The sequence below is a fragment of the Apium graveolens genome, chromosome 11 (genome assembly GCF_009905375.1).
Source record: "Apium graveolens cultivar Ventura chromosome 11, ASM990537v1, whole genome shotgun sequence".
NCBI classification, from domain to species: domain Eukaryota; kingdom Viridiplantae; phylum Streptophyta; class Magnoliopsida; order Apiales; family Apiaceae; genus Apium; species Apium graveolens.
In genome coordinates this window covers 185,665,581-185,672,827 of record NC_133657.1, presented here as the reverse complement: position 1 = coordinate 185,672,827, position 7,247 = coordinate 185,665,581, and the positions used below count along the sequence as shown (strand labels likewise).

At 36.3% G+C, this 7,247-nt stretch overlaps 1 long non-coding RNA gene across 1 annotated transcript; it reads left to right on the top strand.

Moving 5' to 3' along the window:
* Positions 1-1,383: 1,383 nt before the first annotated feature.
* LOC141698057 (uncharacterized) lies at positions 1,384-4,762 on the top strand. The gene is made up of 4 exons (XR_012564933.1): positions 1,384-1,665; positions 1,787-1,865; positions 2,727-2,771; positions 4,522-4,762. It is a non-coding gene; the product is annotated as an uncharacterized LOC141698057 (long non-coding RNA).
* Positions 4,763-7,247: the final 2,485 nt, after the last annotated feature.

Genomic DNA, 7,247 nt, shown 5'->3' with positions numbered 1-7,247 from the left:
ACAGACAAATACTGAACTAACAATAGTATTCTTAAAATGACAAAGCAAAATTCTCAATAATATCAATACTTGATTTATTCCGAATAATCCAAATATCAAAACAAAATCTAACAAATTAAGTTCACATAACTAAACGCAAATAATATCTAAGTCCTTGTTCAAATTCCTCTATCACTTATCACAATTTATTCTAATAAGCATCTAATTCGATTAATTAAAATTTACAGATTTTACATAGACCCTGTAAGGAGTCCTTTCCAAGGAGTAACCAATAAAGATAACTTCAAATACTTTGTCAAATTTGCCAACATATTTAGAGTTGTCTTTTGACACAAAGTATTTGCTTCCAAACACATGAAAATATTTAACTGTAGGCTTCTTTCCAGACATGATTGAGTAGGGTAACCTGCCAATGCTTTTAACAGCTTCTTTCCAAAAGTTTGTTGGCAACTTAACATCCTGCAATATTGTCATTGCAGCTTCCGCTAAAGTTCTATTTTTCTTTCAACCACACCATTTTGTTGAGGTATTCTTGGAGATGAAAACTCTTAAGTGATTCCCTTGTCTTTACATAAATGATTCAGTATGAAATTTCTGAATTCAGTTCTATTGTCACTTCTCAATCTTTTCACAGAGTTGTGATCTTCAGCCTGATTCTCAATCTTCTTTATATGTCCAATGATAATGTGTGGATTTTCATCTTTAGAATGCATAAATTCCACCCAAGTGTTTCTTGAGTAGTCATCCATAATTACTAATGCATATCTTTTCTTGGAAATGGACATGACATTTACAAGACCAAACAAATCCATGTGGATAAGATGTAGAGGATACTGATAGAGTTCACAGTTGTAAGAACCCTGATTTTTGTAATATTTTAAAACTTTTGTGAATAGTAACTTGAGCTAATTAAGTAATACGTATGGGGATCATCATTAAATGAATAGTGGAATTTTGAGAATCCGAGATCATATTCTTGTTTATCGAGGAAAATAAGTGAATGTAAAAGCCGACGGAATTCGAAGATTCACAATTATACTACGTGTTTTCGTATCCGTAAAGAATGGCGTAGAACCGGGAATACTACGTGAAATAAATAATATATCAAGGTATTTCTATGATCAAGAGAAGGAATGGAATTGGTTATAGGATTATAAGCGATAAAAGAAATCGCTACGAAACAAGTCGTTATACGTGGAAACTATCGGAATGGAACGACGATTGCATTTACGATAAATAAACGAATGAGAAATTAAATCCCATGCAAGTTGGCCATGCATAACCAAGTCCTAACTAGTAGTTAGGAGTGTAACTAGATGATTAGAAGCTAACTAGAATAGTTAGTGGAATAGTGTTGAATAGTGATGGGAGACAAACAAGTACACAAGCCATACTTCTCCCTTTTCTCACTTCACCACACAATCAAACCAACCCATAACTTTGCCAAATTATTGTCAAATCTGCTGCATACATCCCATATATTCATTATACACTCCCACACTTTAGCCACAAAAGAAAACAACCCCTTTTCCCTCACTTAAAGCTCTCCCATTTTTCATTCCAGCAGTTCGGGTTTTCTGAGCAAGGGAGAAAGAAAAATTCATAACTCAAAATATACTCATTCAAATATCATGAAATTTTTACCATATCTTCTCTATATCATGGGTAAGCTTCGTACCAAATTTCAGCCTCAAATTATTTTTTTTGAATTTTATAAAAATGTTTGAATGAGGTGCTGAAATGTAACTCCGAAATTCTAACTTGTTTCTTGGTTTTGTTTCTTAAGGAGCTAGCCCTTCTAAGCGTTTTTTTAAGCAAACCAAGCCTCAATAATCCTAGCACTAACCTTTCTAGTGTCCAAGAAGGTATAAGTTTCAACCCTTTAAGGTTTTATGGTTGGATTTAAGAGTTATGTTTGTTGTAGTGTTAAGATCCAAAGGATTGTGTTTGTTTGAGTTTGTATTGATTATGTTCTTGCTAAAGGCTTGAGATGTTGAGTTGTAATCCATGTATGTGGTACTATATAGAGCATATAAGGTGTATGTGGGTGGATCTTGAGAAGTACTTGTGTTTATGATGGTTATAGGTAGTGATTGTGTTAAGATCAAGTAGTAGAAATTGAGTTTGGGCATTCTTGCACTTGATCTGTTTTCTGCAGGACATTCGGCCATGAAAATGGTTAAAATTTTAAAACCACTGGCCATGACCAGATATATCTTGTTTTGTAGTTTCTATACATATGTAGAGCATCATGAGGAGATTTACGATTTAGGAGTTATGGTCGTTTTAGTGTAAAACATTTCTGCGATTAGCCAACTGCACTTAAATCCACTTGCATGGTGATTTTGAAGGACTTAAAATAATTTCGAGATTCTGGAAAAATTATGAAAAATGGATATGACAGTAGAGAAGACTGTCCAAAAAGAATTTTGAGAAAATATTAATTTTTCGATTTTATAAAAATATTTTGGTAAAGCGAGCGCAAGCGAGAAACGCATAAAAACCTAGTTTTGACGCGCGTTTTCTCACGTTCGAGCTTAAAACTCGAAATGGACTTTCTAAAGCGAACGATCGATTTCCAAACTCGACCATGTTATAAAGTGAGAATATAAGTGTTGAGAATGTGACGATCGGAGATTCGTTATACTTGAGTAGTTGCAAAAGTTGCTTAATAAGAGCGAGACGTTAATCGCGTACTAACTTAGACCGTTGGTTCTTGTTTATAGATCGCCAACCAAACACTAGATACCATACCACTTCGATTACTCGAGGCAAGTTTTCGAAACCCTATCTCATACTATCCATGCTATATATATACTGTTGTGATATTGATGGCATGATTTACAGTTCAAATATATATGTTTGTCTATGATATCAATGCATACGAATTATGCGATTGTTTACGAAAACAAATTTCGTTTTACACGAGTATGAGAAATTGAAACGTATTTCAAATATAATATAGGATAATGGGAGTCGGAAATATTTTAATAACGGTTTAATTCCGGAGAGAGCCGAACGCGAAAGATTTCTATTTCGATAAATAAAGTACGTTCGTGTAATTTATATATCAAGCGAACGATTGAGATTTTGACTTAAACTTCGAGAAATATTGGTTTATTCATTTAAGGGACACCCTTACTCGATTGATTATTTTATAAAGCGATACTTAAGGGATTATTAAATATCCATAAAGTATTTAAAAATATACTGAATAGTTTATAAATCATTTCACGTTATTTAATAAAGATTTAACTATTCAAAGAGCAATTATAGGATACCAAATCCTGTTTTGATTATTTGATTAAGGTGTCTCCATTCATTGGACCTTATTCAGAGATATTTTGTATTTAAGATTTTTTTATTAATTCATTGAACCTTATACAAAGATATTTTATTTATAAGATTTTATCAATTCATTGAATCCCTCTTAAAATATTATGAGACCTTAGATATTTAATATCTTCGGACTTCTAAAAACTTATTTAAAAATAGACATGGTTCCCAAAGGTACTTTCTAAATTATTCAAAACTCTTGAAAGAGATTAATCATTTGAAACGTATCAAAACCTTAGGGAACTTAGTCTAGAAGCATAAGAGTTTTGCTTCCTCATTCAATAAAGAACAAGTGAGTAATATATGTGTCACCCTACTACAGATAGGGATTTGAAAATGATTTTAAATTCAAAACTCCGACAACTCCCAGAGATCAATTGAGTTAAAAGTGATGAATAAATCATCTTATTTAAAGGTCAACTTTTAACGACCTATTCCTTCGAAAAAGGATTTTGAGCAAAAGATATAATTGTTTTGGGACTGGAATGTGGCCTGCCCGGCACGGAGTGGTATCGGGCAGTGACCAGGCGCGGAGTGGCGCATTATGCAAGCGCGGAGTGGCGCATTGTACGGTTATATGGTCTATGTGACCTTTGACTTTCGGACTTGCACGGCAATGGGCAACCACCGTGTAGTGTCTTGATGAGCCCAAAGGCGGCTAGGTTTGTATTCCTTCTACTAGTAGAGAAAATTTCGTACTCGGCTGATCACCGGTACGTGGTTTATTCCAGTATAGTCCCTTTCTTCCATTTTGGAAAAACTGTTGTGAAATATATAACAGAGAGCCGATAAGGCTGAGTTTTAAACAAGGATATTGATAATTATATATCAAATCCATTTGAGAAATCTGCCAATAAGGCTGAGTTTTAAATTGGGATGTTGATGAATATATATCACACCCATTTGAGAATCTTGGTTCGAGTAACATCTTGAGATTTTGAAACAAAACGAGTACGAGTATAAAATAATTTTGAGAAAGAGATGAATACAAGTATCCAGTGGTTATACTATTGTAGTTGATTTTGAGAATATTATAAATTTGACAAGCATATAAACTTTCAGATTGCTTTGGAGATACAAAGTATAATTATTGGTTTTATTTATCCTTACATACTTAATTATGGGGATATATACCTTGCTGAGCTATAATGCTCACCCTTGCTTTTATATATCATATCACAACAGACTACCAGCATGGATCAGACCAGGACTGCTGTCCGTAGGCGGGTAAGGAACACTCGTGAGTTCTGTAGGCTTTTTGTGCGCCAGCCCCGTCAGGTAGATAAGTGGAGATGATTTATTTGATACTGTTTCCAAGCATATAACCTGTGTGTGTGTGAGTTTGAATAAAAGGTCGAGTAATATTGTGAAAAGAGAATTATTTAATTAATAAGTGATCGTAACGACCCGAATTCACGACCTTGGATTTGGGGGTGTTACAGAAATGGTATCAGAGCCAAAGGTTATAAGTTTTGGAAGCAGTAAGAGTAAAATGGGTAGACTGGGGATCTAAAAGTTAACAAGAACTCTCATCGAGTTCGTAGTCGGATTACTATGGAGTAGTCACGACGGTAGTACCCAAGGGGACCTTAGCCTTAAGAGTTGAGGCATTGGTTGAGTTATTAACAGTCGATTGAAAAGCCAACATTAAGGGAAGAGAATGAGTTGTAGCACTCAGAGAAAAGATTGCTAAGAGTTATATGCGAAAGAGAGTCCATTGGTTGAGCCAATAGAGTTTGTTGATGGACTACCAGGAGTTATGTTGAAGTGTTTATGTGAAGTGTTATACGGAAATTGATGGAATCGTTTAAGATCGACATAATGAGGAAAGGAGAAAATTGTACATGATTTTTTTTATAATGTTGATATAGAAGTGGAGCTAAGTCTCCGGAGAAAGCGGGATGAAGACGATACCCCAATACCATAGGTTGATTGGAAAACCCGAGTCTTGCCACTCATAGCTCTTTATAGAGTGTCCTTGAGGAGACATATTAGGCAAGAATCAAGATGCTTAATTCTTTTACTATTAAGGTTATTACGTTACCTGAATTGGTTGAAAGTATTGTTCCGATAATAAGGGTTCAATACATGATGAACAGCGATTCTACCAAGAAGGGTATTCGCTATACCATTGAGGAATCTATGTCCTATAAGGAAGATTTTAGCGTGTCCCAAGATGAGAATGCTATGCGATAATACGAAATCATTTCGTCCGTTAAGCCATTATGGTTCGACACGGAAAGCGAGAATCGACAGAATAATTTCTGAAAAGTTTCATGCTCCTGCAATCAACGCAGCAAGCTCCGAACTACTGGAGGAGAAGACCAATAAGTCTGACGCAGAATTCCAAGAGTGGGATGTCACTAGGAGCTACGTGTATATTCTCGGCAGGATGTCGTCTTTTGTTAACGCATCAAATCAGGTGCGTGGGCACAACGTTGCGAGTAACTAAAGAGGAATGAAGAATGTATTTGTGACAAAGTGAGTTATTAAGCGACTTTAACATAATGAGTAGAGATGCGAATAATGTTATATTGGTGATCTTTTATAATAGCATAACGATGCCACCCGACATATTGGGAAACTAGAGCAAACCCTGCTGAATTGGTAAACCAAAATAACCAAGAACACGAGGAAGTCGAATATAATGAATTCGGCTTAGAGGATTACAATGAAGAAGAAACTATGGATACTAACGAGGGGGAAGGCCAGAGAGGAAACCCCATGGACCAAATTATGAATCTTCTTCGAGAGAATTTAAATTGTCACCCTCAACCCAGGTGGATCATGTTCCAGTTACTAATGTCTTTAAGGCCTTTAAGTGGTTAAAACCCCCAGAAATTTCAAGGGACTGCTAACCTATTAAGTCCAGAGCTTGGCTGAAAGAAATGGAAAAGAGCTTTGAGATAGTGCCCATAGAAGGGACGCAAAAGACTGTGTTCACCAGTTATGTGTTAAAAGGAGAAGCAAATTATTAGTGGGAACCTAAAGGAACCCTGGAGACTGATGTGATTATCACATGGGGAAAAGTATTTCCCAGGTTTATGGAGGCTCAGATGGAGTTGAAGTTTCTAGAGATTAAGATAAGATGTCAGTGGCTGTGTACAAAGCCAAATTTATTGAACTGTCGAGATTCGTGCCGGAGTTTGTGAACACGAAAGAGAAAAAGGCGAGGAGATTTCAGCAAGGGCTGAAACAATGGATTCAGGATCGAGTGTCATTACTTGAGATAACAGACTATGTGCAAAAAGGCCTCGATTGTAGAGGCAGAGAGTGAGCAAAGTCAAAAAGAGGAAGAGAGCAAGAAGAGGAGTTCGGAAGCCAATGCGGCAGAGTGATAAACAGAAGTTTCCGATTAGGACTGAGAGGGGAGTGGTGTCCCAACCCGCAGTGGGTACCAGGTTCGCCACTACCGTAGCTGGCGGAAATAGCTTTAGCGAACCGGTAAGCAAGAGTATCGCCCAGGGAGGTGGTCAATATAAGACTACGTTTCATAACCAGTTTCGGTCACCCCTACCGGATCATAAGTCATGTGGGGAGAAACATCCCGAGGTATGTAATTGGGAAAATAGCTACTAAGGTGCTTTAATTGCAACCAACTAGGACATTATTCTAGCAACTGCCCCAACCCAGCTAGGGTGTGATAGCAGGTAACCTTTTACTCAATTTGGTTACTGCAAATATTCTGTTTAATTCTGAAGCAACTAAGTATTTTATATTGCGAGATTTTTGGCCAAGTTAAAACTTAATGTGATTCCAACGCGAGAATTATTGCGAATAGAAATAGTGAATCGAGAGGTTGTTCCAATTAATGAGATTCATCTAATCTGCAAGTGGGAACTAGGAGGGAAGGACTTTAAGTTGGACTTAATTCCTTTCAGGCTGAGAGAATTTGGTGTGGTCTTAAAAAT